Consider the following 18,082-nt stretch of genomic DNA (forward strand, 5'->3'; position numbering starts at 1 on the left):
CCATGGAGCATGCAGAGATATTGTGGTGAAGGAGGAGTTGTCTGAAGACCTGAAGGAGCGAGTGATGAGCACCTACTGGTCGAACATTTCCGTTTGAAATTGGTACCATCTTCAGGAAAGTAGCGATGAGTGGGGAGTTATATAGAAATGAGGTGAGTTTAGCTAATAACGAGATGAAAATGCATGGAAACAAGGTACTCACCATCAATTACCAAGATGCTAAACTCGTTGTTTAAACCCTAAGTCAAAAATTGGATATTTTTTCTCACATTGAGAACCTGATTTCTCCATTTTTGCTACAATTTTCCAAATTTCTTATCACTGCCCAATTGCTCAAGGAAGGCGGAAATTCTGCCTGGTTTGAAAAAGCAAGCCAGTCCACTTTGTTAATCTTTCTGACCTTGATAAGCTGGCCTTTGCCTTGGGGCAGGAGGCAAGGATTTACAACAAATCTGCAAAAACCTGCCTCAGCAATTAGCCTTGAACAGAATGTAACTACTTAGAACACTTCCTGCTGCCTTTCAAGAATTAATCAACACACAAGAAATTGGTTCAACACATTACTTTGTTATTCCAAGGTCAATGTGAATTTGTTGCAAATTTATGCAATTCAAACAGACACAACATTAATAGACTGCTGACAAAAGCCTAACAGAACTATCCCAATGCAAGCTGTAATTGGTGGTAGCATACTCACAACCTGAGAGACTTCACTAGGTTTGAAGCTGTCTCCTACTTTCCAAAGTGACAGTTAGTTAATCTTACTGTCTCAAATGTAGCTAATTTGTTGATCAAATAAATTTTTTTATAATCCTATTTTGTGCAATTTAATATTCATATGAAGTGTTGTTTTCATATAATTCCTGACACTTAGCTCATTTAGCAGATCGACTTATTTTAAGGTTCAAATTGCAGTGTAGTTAATGATTGACTTTCACTTCTGCTTTTGCTCTGTCCTGCCTTCCCATTTTGTCTAACTGTGCTGATAATTATGGCTTAATGGTTAAAACTCTACATTCTTGGCAGTATGTGTGAATTTAAGATATATGCTTCCCTTCATCGGTTGCAGCATAGAATATAGAAATTGGCAAGATGTATTGCAGCTGTATAGAACTTTAGTTGGGCCAAATTTAGAGTATTGTGTACTGTTCTGATCGCCACACCATCATAAGGATGTGGAGCCTTCAGGGAGGATACAGAAATGGTTGATCAGGATGTTGTCTGATTTGGACGGTATTAGGTATGAAACAGATAGGACAAATGGGGTTTTTTTCATAAAAACATTGAAGGAAGAAGGGTGGCCTGGTATAAATTTACAAAATTTTGAGAGGCATGGCTAGAATGGTTGTTAGTCTTTTTCTCAGGGTAGAAATGTCAATTACCAGAGGACATAGGTTTAAGTTAAAAGGAGTAGGTTTAAAGGAGATGTGAGAGACAAATATTTAACAAAGAGGATGGTGAGTATCTATTGTGCTGCCAGAGGAGCTTGTGAAGATGGTTACAATAGCAATGTTTAAGAGACATCTTGACAGACCTATGAAGAGACAGGGAATAGAGGGAAATGGACAGTTTAAAGCCAAAAGATTTATCACTGAGAAAGGCATCATGTGGACAATGTTGGTGTGTCGAAGGGTCTATTCCTGTGTTGCACTGTTATTTGCTGTTTGTCAATCAGACTCTATTGTGTGCATTTAATTTACAATAGCTTTTGCGTCTTGGTTATATATTAAAAGCAAACAAAAAGTATTTAAATATATGTTAACCCAGCAACATTTCCTTACAGGGAGCACCTATACTTAAAGGGACAGAATATGTTAAAAGTTGGTCACAGCCTAGCAGTTAAACATCATGGCCCTGCTCAATCATCAAACTACCCAAAAGCTGTTGGAGTAGAAATTAGCGAGTCAATAACATAGCTGTAACTTCAAGAATGATTAGTAAGTGATTATGCACAGCAGGATCATTGAGAATACTTATTCTGCCTCTGACACCTGTTAACATTTCCTATACACCTGTAACACCAGCTTAGTGTGCCTTCCTTTTTATATGTGTGTATTTCATGGGCTTCTTTGTTCTCCTTGACAGTCTAGTTTTGATTTTGATTTCAGTGATTTATAACTGTGTACGTATCTCTAGTTTTTCATAATCGGCCCTGCAATGAATACAAACATTTGAAGATGGACTGGGAAAAAGATACAGTTTGATTTGTTAAAAAGAAATTTCAAAGACCTTAAGGTGTTTGCATAGTAATGTTGAAAACGGAAAACCACTGGAAACACAAATAAGCTAACATTATAATTTCACTGTTCATTTTTCATATATGTCTCGAAGTTTTAAACAGTAAAATGTCATTGTGGTCTGACAAGTTGATCTAGAATGTGGTTTCTGAGGAATTTTGTTATATCTTAAAATTCTGAGAATTTCCTTTAAACATTTACTCCAGTGCAATTTGCTCTAGATATGAAATGTATATATTAATAAGAAGGAGAAATCTCTGTGTGCAGAAACTTGACTGTATATGCCAATCTGTATAATGGGGCAGAGAATTGGGTTACAGCACTGGAGGTTATTAGAAAAAAATCAAAATCCAAGCGTGCTTCTCAGAAATGAATCTCATCAAGAGATTGTAAATTCATAGGCATGAGTCCAAGGAAGTGTTGGAAGTGTGCACTGATTTGACATAGACTGTTATTTTTGACCTGAAAGCTCTAGCTATTGCCCTGTCTTACATATGTGCCAATGATTTGTCTTGAAAATGTCAAAAGAGGAAAAATACACAAAATCACTGTGAGACAAGTGAGACAATGTTTTACATGCCCACATTGTGATTGTGTACCAATATTTCTATAAAATATATAAAATATCCATAATGGATACTGGCAACTGCAATAACGATATTATAGTCAAGATTAGAGTGGTGCTGGAAAAGCACAGCAGATCAGGCAGCATCCAAGGAGCAGGAAAATCGACATTTCAGGCAAAAGCCCTTCAATGATGAATGGCTTTTGCCCGAAATGTTGATTTTCCTGCTCCTCAGATGCTGCCTGACCTGCTGTGCTTTTCCAGCACCACTCTAATCTTGACTCTGATCTCCAGCATCTGCAGTCCTCACTTTCACTTATAAGGAAGGACGTTATATTCTACTTTGGTGAAACACTTATGAATGTTTTATTAATGATACAATACTATCTTCTTACATGAACAAGAGATTTAATCATTTAAACATCTGCTGAAATGAATAATTGGCCTTTCTGCAGGTTGGTAATACATGATGGTGGATCATTATTTTGCATGTGACTAAATTGTAGAGTAAATCTTGTTTTGTACAGTGTAAATCTTCCCATTTTCTCTTCTTGATCTTTCATTACAGCAGCCTTTCAGATACACATTAAATGACCTCCTTTACAAATGATAAAATTGGAGTTTGCTAAATGTGATGGCGCAATGCCCATATTTTCAGTGTTTAAGCTGCTGTTTTGGGTCTAAATGGTAGTCATGGTGTTTGCTGACATCTGATCCTGGACACACTGGATGGCACTTTGTAAAGGCATCAGCATGAGTCCAAGGAAGTGCTGGAGGTGTGCTGCATAGGCAGATCCCATTATCAGTCAGCACTGATTTGACATAGACTGTTGTTTTTGACCTGAAAGCTCGAGCTAGTACCCTGTCTTACATATGTGCTCATGCCATCTAAAAGATCAACGACTATTACAGAATAGTTATTGATTGATTTCTACTGGTTATTGAAATGTTAATACCCAAAACGGTTGAGGTCCTGTACTGTCATGTAGTGTTCCCGAAGTCCACAAGAAGTGTTATTGCATGTGCTGAAGGCTTTAACTCTGATTTCAAGAGTGCTGCTCAGATCATTTTAAAACGGAAGTTTCAATCTTGCTTAATCTGAATCATTACAGAGAAAATAAGCAGAACTGACACAAAGTAGGGCAATCAGTCGAAGGGCAAATCCAGGGTACTTCACTGAGTGCATTTGTTATATCCCTCCATAAAGCTGATTGTTAGAAATTGGAAAGCCCTACAGCTGCTCTATGTGTGTCCCTGTACATTGTATTTACCTGATTTACCTGTCAGATCTGAGTTCTTCTGTATGCCATTTACATAATATTGCTCAGTTTCAGAGGACTTTCCCTTGAGTAACCACTTTTTAAAAAATTCTCAGTAAACATCTTCTGGTGTAGTCTGAGCGTGATGTGTAATTCTGCGCTCTGACATCATGCTTCCATTGTGGATTTTTCTATTTCATTCTCTTCTTCATCTGAATGTTTGTGTGAATTTCTTTTCTCTGGGAGTTGCTGCATCCAGCTGTTTAACACAGTTTTATGGTTCCTATGTCTGTTGTGTTGTCAAACTCATTGTCATCTTCCAGGGTGTGAATGTTTTGCTTTCCTTCTCATTCTGACTCTGATAACTCATTTACTACCTTCTTTGATTTGCACAACTTCTCCAGGAATTTGGTTTTCCACAAACCTTGCAGTTTGCTCCAGGCAAGAGATCCATCTGTCTGTCAACTCATGTGGTCATCCACAGCTTTTGCACATCTTTCTGTGTCTGGTATGCAATCTTGTTGTTGCTACTTTACTGCGTCAGCCCTCATGCTTTTCTCTTGACTTGACTAGAAGCTAGTCATTTGTGTAGTCAACATCTTCATCTATCTATTTCTGATCTGCTTGACAGTGTCTACAGTCTGCATTATTGCAGCCTTTGTCTTTTCCAATTAGATCTTTGCCTACTTCGGGTGTACCCCAAATGAGCCAATGAACATCAGTGTCTGTAAATTTACATTTTCTGACTGGATTTTTTTAGTGTTGTGAGAAAATTAGTCTCATCCATGTTGGTAGACCCAATGATTAGACTTTGGCCAGAGATACGTGTTCAATTTTGCAAAGCTTCTGTCTGATCTTTGCTGTCTTCTTCACTTAACTATTAAAAAAAATTAGCCTTTTCTCTTCTACCTATAAAAAGACCTAGCTGATCCTTTTGTCTCCTGTAGTGCCTTTTAGAGAGTTACTGAATGCATTTATTATTATTCCCAAATACCTCCACATCATCAGCCTCCTAATTCACATTACAATTAATTGCAAGCTCTTTACAAATAACAGTGTGGTATAACAAGTATACTGAAACAGTGGATGAAATAGAAAAAGGAAGTGAAGGTGGAAGAGGAGAAGGAGGAGACAACTGATTGACTACTTTCAGGCCAATGCATCCAGGAATGGCTTATTGTAATGGTGTTTCATCGAATGCAACTCTAATTCCTTCATCACCTTCAGTTGCATTCGTCATATTATCATTGTTTCGGATTGTCAAAGCATTCTCTTGAACAAGAGAAAGTGAGGATTGCAAAATGCTGGATTATAAGAGTCGAAAAGGGTGGCACTGGAAAAGCACGGCAGGTCAGGCAGCATCTGAGGGCCAGGAGGGTTGACGTTTTGGGCATAAGCCCTTCATCAGAAACTTCAACTCTCCTGCTCCTCGGATGCTGCCTGACCTGCTGTGCTTTTCCAGTGTTTTTCAACTCATTCTCTTGAACACAATGCCAAAGAAAGACCATCACTATGAAAACATTCTGAGTCAACAATATAAATAAAACTAGGCAAAAGTCTAGATTCGAGTGGTGCTGAAAAAGCACAGCAGGTCAGGCAGCATCCGAGGAGCAGGAAAATCAATGTTTCAGGCAAAAGCCCTTCATCAGGAATGGAGGCAAGGAGCCTCCAGGGTGGAGAGATAAATGGGGGAGGGGGTGGGGCTGGGGAGAAGGTAGCAAAGAGTACAATAGGTGAATGAGGGTGGGGATGGAGGTGATAGTTCAGAGAGGAGGGTGGGGGAAGGTAGCAAAGAGTACAATGGGTGGATGGAGGTGGGGATGAAGGTGATAGGTCAAAGGGGAGGGTGGACCGGATAGGTGGGAAGGGAGATTGGGAGGTAGGACGGGTCATGTGGATGATGCTGAGCTGGAAGTTAGGAACTGGGATAAGGTGGGGGAGAGGAAATGAGGAAACTGGTGAAGTCTACATTGATGCCCTGAGGTTGAAGTGTTCCGAGGCGGAAGATGAGGCGTTCTTCCTCCAGGCGTCGGGTGGTAAGGGAGTGGTGGTGGAGGAGGCCCAGGACCTGCATGTCCTCAGCAGAGGATATAATATAAATAAAACTTCCAATATTTCATATGAATGACAAATTATCTCACTTATGCATTGCTTTTTTGTCTTCCACATCCCTTTGCCTATTTTAGAACTTTTGTAAAGTTCTAACCCAATGCTTGTAACAAGGCTACAGACTCGCAGTCAGGAGCACTGCAAATGATTGTTTGTGATTAGAGCAAATCTGGGGCTATGAGGTCTGACTTCAGTCTGCATCATCATATTTTGAGCAGATAGTTTGACTGAGAGGTTAGCAGGAAACTACAAGGGTATTGGGAGAGTGGCATTGGTGGGGAGATAAATCCAGTCATCTTGAAAGAAGACAACAACTTCCTGCTGTATGGAGCAACTGCTTTTCTGATGGGCAGCATCTCAACAATCCTAGCAATTCTTTCATTGATTCTGAGCATCACTGGTGAAATCAGCATTTGTTGCCCATCTGTAATTGCGCTTGAACTGAGTGGTTTGCTCGGTTGTTGTGCAGTCACATTTCTGTGAGTCTAGCGTCACAAGTAGGGCAGACAATCAGCATGGTAGTTTTCCTTTCCTAAAGGACATTAGTGAGTCTTTATTCAATGATTTAATGGTTACTATTACTGAGGCTTTATGTTCCAGATTTTAAATTCCACCAACTGTCAAAGTGGAGTTTGAAGTCATGTTTCCCAGAGTTTATCCTGGACATCTGGATTTCCACAATGCAACCATTTTCTAGCAAACAGTTAGAGGACAGAAAGTTGAACTGCTTTTGAGATCCTGCTAGCCCCTTTGTACGCTGATAACTAAAGCAACAATCTAAGCATGCCTGGCAGAAAACTGAGCTTGACTTGCTTCAGGCTGAGATTCCACATCATCAGCCAGATGCTGATTGCAGTCTATGCTGCAGTGTAAACAGAGACATCAGCCATAAGATGCTGCAGCATGTTTGTTTGACAAGTGTTTTCATGTTGGCAAACACCTGACAGTAGAAAGGATGAACTCCAAATTCTGCATAAAACCCTGTTCCATGTTCCTTAACATTTATGTCAGGCTTTCTGGTACGACTGTCAATATATCAAATACACCACTGTGCGTAGAAATCAGCCTTTTTAGCAGGCTACCCATTGAAGTATTCATCTGAATCTCTTACATCAGAAACTGTATGCAGATCAATTATTACCTGAATATCCTTTTTCCATGCCCTGGTTGCAGGCTGCTCTTGTCTGTTGTTTCACTATATGTAGACGCTACTATTCTGTAAAATACTGACAGTATCTGTATCTGAGTTGGGTGGCTGCGAATATGATAATTTTGTCCTCTTTATAGTCTTCCTGCTCTTCCACTTTCTTCTTTTCTAACACTGTCTAACTAGCTAGCATTTCTTGGGTCTCTGAAAAGAGAAGGGCACAAGGGGAGGGTTGTGGTGAGGGGGTCAGGGAAAGTAAAAGGAACATGAAATAACTCTGGTATCCCATCACTAAGTCACTCTTTGTTTGCACGTGGAAAACCCTTAGCACTGGTCCAGCTTCAGAGTGAACAGAACCTCTGACACTCTTGTTTGTATCTGTCAGTCAGGGCTCCCAGATTGGACCAGATTAGCATCTCCAACCATATTCTATGAGGGGAGAACAGGTTGAACCTGGTGCCGAATCTTGTCCCCATTAGCAACTGTGCTGGAGCTATCCCTGAAGTTGCACGAGGGGTGATTGTATAATCAAATAGGAGCCACAATAGATCGGTATCAAGTGAAGATATAAGGTGTTTCTTTAAATCTGCCTTCAAAATTTGGATTGCTCTTTTTGTCAGGTCATTGGATGATGGATGGTATGGAGCTGGTCCTTATATGTCAAATGACATTTGACTTTAGGAAATACTCAAATTCCCTGTTGGCAAGCAATGGCCTGTTATTTGTGAGCAACACCTCTGGGGAGACCATGTATTGCAATAGATGCATGCGTCTATTTCATCCCCGCGTTTGAAGAATGAACTCTATGCAGATCCAGCCGCTTTGAGTGGGCATCCACAAAGACTAAGAACATTGACCCCATGAAAGAACCTGTAAAGTTGACATGCAACCAAGTACATGGTTTACCCGGCCATTCCCACAAATGTGGGGGAGTTGCTGGTTGTAATTTTTGTCCTTGTTGGCACTCTGGACACTTTCCACCATGGTGGCTATGTCTGTATCTAATCCTGGCCACCAGACATAACTTCTTACCAACATCTTCATTTTGGAAACCCCTGGTTGACCCTGGTGGAGTTCAGCCAATATCTTTCAGTGACCTTTGCTTGGGACAATCACTCTTGTTCCCCGTAATAATGTGCCATCCTCTGCTCTGATCTGGTCCCTCTGGGTCCAAAAAGGTTTTAATTCTGGTTGTGACAGCCTTTGGTCTCCCCCATCAACACCCAGCTGTTTCAGTTTGTCAGGACCAGATCTTTCTTTGTCCAAAGTCTGATACTGTCAGCTGTAACTAGAAGTGTGCTCAGAAAATTTAAAACAATTACAAACTCTTCCAGGTACGATACCACCTGGCAGTGAATCTGCCAGCGGCAGGTAGCTCAATTCATCTCATTCGCTACTTGGCCTCCCACACGGTATTGCAACTTGTAATTGTACATTCTGAGGAAAGGTCACTGGACCTGAAACTTTAACTCTAACTTCTCTCCACAGACACTGCCAGACCTGTCGAGCTTTTCCAGCAGCTTCTGTTTTTATTTGTAATTATCTGCACCTACCATTAGAGCCCACTGCTGAATTTGGCCTGAAGCTATGGGCCTTGACCTCTTTAAGTAGGCCTACCAGGAGTTGTGTTCCATTATTATTACAAATTTATATTCTTACAAGTATTGGTGGAACGTTCTGACTCCAAATATGACCACCAAACCTTCCTTCTCTATTGAGGCATATTTACACTTTGCATTAGCCAAAGTCCTGGATCCAAATGCTATTAGGTGTTCCTCTCCATTAAGCCATCTATGAGTTAATTCTACCCCAATGCTGTATGGGAGACCACATCTAACTTGTGATCATAGTGTGCCAACACCTGATAGCTGTTTTTCACTTCCTTAAAATCTATGGCTTGGCTATGTGACCATTTCCAAGGCTGACTCCTTGTTAAGAGTTCATGCAAAGGTGTCAGGGTGGAGGCCAGATTACGTATGAACTTTCCGTAATTAGGTCACCAATCCAAGGAAAGACCCAAGTTCCGGTACAGATTTGGAAACTGGGATAACTTTGATTGCCCTCACTTTATCTTTTAATGGGTGTAACCCGGTCTTGTAACCCATGAAAGTCACTTAGGGTGGCTGGAACTCACATTTTTCCTATCTTAGACTTATGCCTGACTTGAAGAAGCATCTAAGGACTATGTCCAAGTTTTCTAAATGCTCTTTTTCATCTTCTCAGTTATTAGCCTATCATCACAATAAACCTGAGGTAGATCTTGTAAATCATTCTCCATCATCTACTGAAAAATTGCACAGGCTGACGATACTCCAATTAGCAATCTCATATATTGATACAAACCCTTATGGGTATTAATTGTAGCATAGTTCTGAGAATCCTCATTTAAATGCAATTGCAAGTAAGTGTGGCTCCAGCTTCATGAAGGACCGCCACCCCTCACAGCTTTGCATATACATCCTCTATGCAAGGGATTGGGTATTTTTCCAGCTGCGAAAAGTGATTTTCCATTTGTTTAAAATCCCCACAAAGGCAAACTGACCCTTCAAACTTCATAATTGATATGATTGACGCTGTTGTTTCCACAAATGGAATGGTTTGATGATTCCTTTGTTTTCCAGTCTTCTGCTTTCTGCATCTACTTTTGCCCAAAAGGCAAATGCCAATTGATGGGCCTTGTAGACTCATGGAATTGCTACCTGGTCAACATGCAGGGTCCTTGGCTCCTTTGATAGTCCCTAGAACTTCCTAAAAAACCTCCAAGTATTCAATTAAGACTTCACTCAGTCAGCCATTTTCTAATTAAAAATCTAGATAAATCTTTCTCAATGAATTTCATCCCATCAGGCTTGGGCCTGAGTATTTTACTACAATCAGTGGTAACTGAACCAGCTAGTTCTCATAATAGACCGGAAAAGAAATTGTACTCTTAATCTGTAAATGTTCCCCAGTATTGGTTCTCTGTCTAGCTGAAGTCTTCCACAAACTTAAGGATTGGAGCTCAGAATGCATTTTGTCAAAGACTGGTTTTGCAATCATTGAAATGGCTGCAGTACTATTGACTTCCATTAGATCCAGGTGACCATTTAATCAGATATTTATTTTGATTGGTTCTGACTTGGATTTTGCAAAGCAATTTATCTATTCCAAACCAGTTGTAGATGGACTTTCCAGGGTGTGCACTCTTCTGGATAATTGTCTGTGAGTTCTCTTAATCTAGGTCTACACACAATGTAGCAACTCAAAATAATTTTAACAACCAAGTATGAAAGCATATGAAGGCCTTGTTTCATTGTTCTAAACTTTGATATAACAAGGTTGTATCTGTAAATTCTTTGATTAATTTTAAAAACAAACTACTGTGTTTATATGTACAAGTACAGTATTTGTCTTTTTAAAAAAGTTTCACTTTGGTTTATTTATATGCCTGAAGTTTATATAATTTACTAAGAATGCAATTTTGAAGTATGCATTTGATAAATATTAACTCAAATTAACTTGCTTGGTTAATGATCGCCAGAGTTGGTCAGGCAGCTGGAAAGAATTGGACCTTTTCGCATTTTCATTTGGAATCACTTCAAAGCCTTTGCTCCTTTTGATTACTGTGCGATTGCTGAAAGAGAAAATAGAAATGAGCCACATATGAAGAAAAGATGAATAAATTGCCAAGCTGCCTTTTCTCAGGCAAGTCTAAGTAGCAATTGTACAGCAAACACTAAAACCCAGCAAAGAATTTGCAATCAATGTTTCTCTTTGGATGTTTTTACATTTCCACCATTGCCTCTTATTGACCATGCTCCCTACCACAGCTGTTTTGGGTTTTCACTTCTGTGTGGCCTCTGTCAGCAATCAACTGACTGGTGGTCCTGCCAGGTTTTCCTTCTTTGTAGCCACCCAAAGAACAAAATATGTTCTAAAACTAAAACTGTTTAGTTTACAGTCATGAAAAGAATGGGTCTCTCAGTTTCTTCTAAGATATGTTATTCTTTTTTTCACAGTAGTTGTGCATGGCCGTAATACCTTCCTTCAAAATCAGTAAGTTTATTAACCCTTTGTTTTGTTTTCTTTTTTGAACTTCAGATTGGTCAAGGCCTTGCTATAAAATGACTGAAGATTTGTATATCACTTTTTCAAGTGGATGTTAGGTCCACTTTTAAGTCAGCATAACTTAGTTTCTTAAAATTCCATAGAAGGTACTGCTCAGAAAAAGGCCATTCTTCCCAACAGGTCTCGAACAGCCCTTACTTTTCTGAACTCCAGCCACTTCCCAGCTTACTCCATTACATTCTGCTAACATATCCTGTTATTCCTTTCTTCCCTTGTCCTTATTTAGGTTCATTTTCAAAAATCTCCGATGATCATTCCAACAAATCCACATGAAACAAAGTTCCACATTTTCATCACTGTTGGAGTAATGAAATTTCTTCTGAGTTTCTGATTAGGTTTATTGGTGACTAGCTTATATTTATGACCACTAGTTTTGGAGACATGCAAAGCAGATCCATCTCTTCTCTGTCTATCCTATCATGTCTCCTCATAATTTAAAAAATCTCTCTTTGGTTATACTCTCAGTTTTTCTTCTTTTCTCAAGAGACAAGTCCAGGTATGCAGGTAGCAATGCAACCTATTCCAGGCTATTGATGTAAATCTATATAGTGCTGCTAGAAGTTCTGTTATAAAAATAAGTTTCCTTCCTTATTTCTCAAGGAGTATGTGGCATTTTTATTCCTCTTACCAAAATGTACCATCTCTTACTTAGCTGTATTCACATTAATTTTCATTTTATGTACCCATTCTGCAAGTTCATTAACATCACTGTATTTTGCCACCGTTTTCCTTAATTCTAACAATACACTCAATTTCATGAGGGCACCATGTTTTGGCAAAGTACCTCTGATTCTTGAATACAAGCGATTTAAGGAGATACAAAAACAGAGGTTGCTGGAAATTCTCAACAGTTCTGACAGCATCTGTGAACAGACATCAGAGTTAACGTTTAGGGTCCAGTTCTGAGGAAGGGCCATTCAACTCGAAACGTTACATCTGATTTCCCTTCACAAACGCTTCCCGACCTACTGAACTTTCCTAGCGACTTTTGTTTTTGTTTCTGATTTACAACATCCACAGTTCTTTTGGTTTCTATTTAAGAAGATGATGAACAAAGGCACTTGTCATTTTCCAGAACCCATTGACCTGTATTCCCAACCCGACTAAGTACAGAACTTGCTACTTATTCTGTTAATTGTCTTTTGACTTCACATCCTCTGATCTTTAATGACATGACTATCGTCTGGTACCTTGTCAAATACATTTCCATGTACATTGAAGTTGCATGTTTTGTTTATTACCCATTTAAAGAAGTCAACAGAGACTGTTAAAAAAAAAAGTTCCATTTTCAATTCTGTGTGGTAATTCACTTTTTTTATTTACAGATTTTGTTTCCATTTAACTCTTTAGATTTTGACATCAAGGCAACATTTGACTGAGTTTGCCATAAAGGTGACTTTGCAACATTGAAATCAGTGGGAATTGGGAGAAAACTCTCAATTTGTTGAAGTCATATCTAATCAATGGGAAATGGTTATGTCTGATAGCAGCTAAAATCTCCTTCCCTCCTGAGTTTCCGAGAGTGGTGCCATAGATCTAATCACCTGCAGTTTTTAAAAAAAATTCATTCAGATAATTATGGACATTGGCGTCTGGGCCAGAATTTATTGTACAATTCTGAAATTTATTGCCATTGAGAAGGTAGTGGCGAGCTACCGTCTTGAGCTGCTGCAGTTCATGCACTGTAGGTAGACCCAGAATGCCATTAGAGAGGAAATTCCAGGATTTTGAACTAGTAACGTTGAAGGAACAATAATGCACTCCAAGTCAGGATGGTGTGTGTCTTGGAGGAGCACATGCAGGTATTGGTGTCCTATGTATCAGCTACCCTTATCCTTCTAGATGGAAGTGGTTGTGGGTTTCAAAGATGCCATCTTAGTGAATTTCTGCAGTGCATCAAGTAGCTGATCTGCACAGTTGCTACTGAGCACTGGTTTTGGAGGGACTGAATATTTGTGGATATGATTCTGGATTAGTGGTGCTGGAAGAGCACAGCAATTCAGGCAGCATCCGAGGAGCAGTAAAATTGACGTTTCGGGCTAAAGCCCTTCATCAGGAATACAGGCAGAGAGCCTCTTCTCCACCCTTCAGGCTCTCTGCCTGTATTTCTGATGAAGGGCTTTTGCCCGAAACATCGATTTTATTGCTCCTCAGATGCTGCCTGAATTGCTGTGCTCTTCCAGCACCACTAATCCAGAATCTGGTTTCCAGCATCTGCAGTCATTGTTTTTACCTTTGTGGAAATGATGTCTAACAAAAGGGCTGCTTAGCCCTGCATGGTGGCAGGCACTCACCAGGCAATTGGGATATTTTCCCTACATTTCTAACTTGTGCTTTGTATAGGCTGGACAAATGTTGGGGAATTAGGACGTGCGTTACCCGCTGTAGGACTCCTACATCTGAGCTGAACTTGTAGCCACTATATTTGTATGGCTGGTCTAAGTCAGTTTCTGGACAATGATGGCCCCTATGATGTCAATAGTGAGGCATTCAGCTAAAGTAATGTCACGGGGCCATGATTTGATTCTTTGTTGCTTTCTTGCATTGCCTGACAGTTGTACAGTGTGAATATTACTTGACACTTAAGTAAATTTTCACCAGTTTCCCCATTTCTCCTTCACACCCTATCCCAGTTCCAACCTTGCAGCTCAACACTGCCCTCATTACCCATCCCATCTGTCCATCTTCCTGCCCACCTATCCGCTCCACCGTCCCCTCCGACCTATCACCATTACCCCCATCTCCATCCAACTATTGCTCTCTCAGCTACCTTTTCCCCCTAGCCCCAAACCCCTCCCATTTATCTCCCCACCCCGGTGGCTTGCAGCTTCATTCCTGATGAAGGGCTTTAGCCCAAAACGTCGATTTTCCTGCTCCTTGGATACTGCCTGACCTGCTGTGCTTTTCCAGCACCACACTCCTGACTCTAATCCCAAGCAGCTGCAGTCCTCACTTACGGCTATTTATAAGTACAAACCTGAATATTATGCAGGATGTTTCTAATTTGCTGCTTCAGTATCTAAGGAATCACTATATTACTGAACATTGCACAATCTTAAGTGAATGTCCTCACTTCTGACCTTGTAATGGAATGAAAACCATTGATGAAGTAGTTGAAGATGGTTGCACTTAGGTGACTTTCATGAGGAACTTCAGCAGTAATGCCCTGGAGTTGAGATGATGACCTCCAACAAAACCAACCATCTTTGCTTGTGATAAGTGTAACTCCAACTAGAGGTTAGCTTTCCCCGATTCCTAAGGGCCTCCAGTTTTTTTAGGACTCCTCAATCGAATGCTGACTTGATGTCAAGAGCAGTTCATCTAACCTCTTTCTGGTGTTTAGTTCTTTCTTTCATGTTTGGACCATGGCTATAATGAGCTTAGGAGCTGAGTAACCCTGGCAGAACCTAAAATGAACATTAGTGAGCAAACTATTGCTAATCAAGTGTATTTGATATCCCTGTTGATGATACTTTCCAAGAATGTAATGATGATTGAGATTAGACTAATGGGGTAGTAGTTGGTTCAGTTGGATTTGTCCTGCTAATTGTGTACAGAACATATCTGGGCAATTTTCCACATTGTCGGGTAGATGCCAGTGGTGTAGTTGCACTGGACCACCTTGGCTTGAAGAATGGCAAATCCTGGAGTGCAAACCTTCAGTACCACTGCTGAAATGTTATCAGATTCAAAGCCTTTACTGTATTCCAGTGTTTTCAGCCATTTCCTGATATCATGTGGATTGAATCGAGTTGGCTAAAGATTGGCATTTGTGATCTTCTGGACCTCTGGAGGAGTCCAAGATGGATCATCTACTTGGCACTTCTGACTGAAGATTTTTGTAAATGCTTCAGCCTTATCATTTGCACTGATGTGCTAATCTCCCCCATTATTGAGGATGCAGATTTCTTCCTTGAGTGTATTATTTAACCATCTACCACAATTCACAACTGGGTGTGGCAGGACTGCAGAGCTTAGACCTGGTCCACCGGCTGTGAAATTGTTTAGCTCTGTCTATCACTTGCTGCTAAAAATCCCCAAGTACTGTGCAGTGGTCACTCTTACTAACAATGTCATAGACAGGTACATCTGTGGCAGGCAGATTGGTAAAGATAAGGGTTTTTTTTCCTCTTGTTGCTTCCCTCACTGCTAGCCACAGACCCATTCTTGTAGCTATGTCCTTTAGGGCTCAATCAGTTGTGGTCAGCTGCCAAACCACTCTTGATGATGTTAAAAATCACACAATGCCAGATTATAGTCCAACAGGTTTAATTGGAAGTGCTAGCTTTCGGAGCGCTGCTCCTTCACCACCTGATGAAGGAGCAACGCTCCGAAAGCTAGTGCTTCCAATTAAACCTGTTGGGCTATAACCTGGTGTTGTGTGATTTTTAACTTTGTACATCCCAGTCCAACACCGGCATCTCTAAATCACTCTTGATGATGGATACCAAATATCCTCACCTAGAGAACATTATGCAATATTCAACATGGAGGAGAACTGATTCATCAGCTAAGGGATAGTGGTTTGCGCTAATCAGCAGGAAGCTTCTTTGCTCATGTTTACCCTGATGCCATGATACTTCATGGCACTTGGAGCCAATGTTAAGGACCCCTTGGACAACTCTCTGTTGACTGTATACCACTGTGCTGTGTCATCTCTACTGGGTTGGTCCTTATTGTGGGACAGGACACACCCGAGATAATATCTGGTACTTGGTATGGTGTCATTCCATGAATAAGACATTAAGGACAGCTCTCTCAATTTTGGCATTATCCCTCAGCTAGTAATAAGGAGTATTTGCAGGGTCAAGAGTTGTGTTTGATGTATTTGTTTCCAATGTCTGGGTAGTCCTTTTTCTGAGACTTCTTAACTGTTTGATCCAACTGAGTGGCTTGCTAGGCCATTTCAGAGGGCAATTAAGAGCCAATCACACTGTTGCAGATCTGAAGTCTCAGGAAGGCTAGACCAGGTACAGATGACTGATTTCTTCCCTAAGAATACTTGTGCACCAGTTTTTACAACAATTGACAATGATTTCATAGTCATTATCACCAGAACTTTGTAGTTAGCATGTCTAATTCACAGTGCTGCCAGGGTCTAAGCTGCTGACTCAATGATTAGAAAATATGGGAGTGTTGTTTACGTCTGGCCTCATTCTCCAATTTATGTTCCTAATATAAGCCTCCGTGTTAGAAACAGTCTTGCAACTTTATGGCTAAATTATTGATTAAGTCTCAGGTTGATTGTTTCATATTCTTAGATAGCAGTTCAATATTTTAAGGATCACTGGACTTCTTTATTTTGTAAGATATTTGTCAGCAGCTGGAAGAATTCTAATCCAAACAGCATTTCACCGCCCGTATTGAACAAACGGTGTTGGAATTTAAGGCACAGGAGGAGAAGAATCAATGTTGTTTAGATGCACTTTGAGAGCAAATTGAACTGCTGCAATGGAATCTATGTAGATATATAAATAAACAGAGAACAGTCAACCTGAAGACACTAACATAAGCTTAAAAGGATGCTCTCTGGAGGGCTCAATACATCCCTTATATTGCTTTGGGTCAATGGTCAGTATTTAGTGTCCTTGAGTGGTTTGATCAACCATTTCACAAGCTAGTTCAGAATCAGCCACAATGTTGTGAGTTTAGAGTCATGTTACAGACCAGACCAGGGGATGATGGTAGATTTCCTTCCCTAAATTAGTAAACCAAATGGGTTTTTACAACACTATAGATTTTATTCAAATTCAGGTTTCACTATCTGCCATGATGGAGTTCAAACACAGGTCCCTGGAACATTATCTGGATCTCTAGATTACCTCTCTACTGACAGGTCCAGTATAACATCTCCTCACTATATCAGTGACCTTCCTTCCTTCATAAGACTGGAAAGAAGATTTTTGCTGATGATTGCAAAGAATTTGGTTCCATTTGCAACTGCTCAGATAATGAAGCTGTTCATGACCATGGGTAAAAAGACCTGGACAGCCTTCAGGCTTTGACTGCTAAATTGGCAGATGCAATGCAATTATCAGAAGATGGCCATTTCCGACAAAAAATTTCTAACCATATCTCCTTGATATTCATTTGCATTCCTACCTTCCAATCACCCATCTTCACCAACCTAAGGTAGGGAGATGCCCATAAAGTTATCTTTAAGTGAAGGCACATACACATTATGGCTACAAGAATGAGTTGAAGGCTGGGTATTCTGTGATGGGTAACTCATCTCTTCATTTCTGTTCAATGTCAGAATACAAGCTGTAACCTGGAAATAGGCCCATACTGGAAGTATTGAAGAGTGTGGTGCTGGAAAAGCACAGCTAGTCAGGCAGCATCCAAGGAGCAGGAGAATTGATGTTTCAGGCATAAGCCCTTCATCAGGAATATTCCTGATGAAGGACGTATGACTGAAATGTTGATTCTCCTGCTCCTCGGATGCTGCCTGACAGGCTGTGCTTTTCCAACACCACACTCTTCAACTCTGATCTCCAGCATCTGCAGTCCTTACTTTCTCCTTGTTGATTATAACCTTACTGTGAAGCCTCTTCCAAGGATACCAACCATGAAGAAGTTCTCCTCCTCTCTCTAAAAGGATCTCAGTGAGTCTCTCGCTCACTGCACCGCCCAGGTTATCTCCTCAGCACTGAATTTC

The sequence above is a fragment of the Chiloscyllium plagiosum genome, unplaced genomic scaffold (assembly GCF_037043375.1).
Source record: "Chiloscyllium plagiosum isolate Xiang-an unplaced genomic scaffold, Cpla_swu_hap1 HiC_scaffold_9, whole genome shotgun sequence".
Classification (NCBI taxonomy): domain Eukaryota; kingdom Metazoa; phylum Chordata; class Chondrichthyes; order Orectolobiformes; family Hemiscylliidae; genus Chiloscyllium; species Chiloscyllium plagiosum.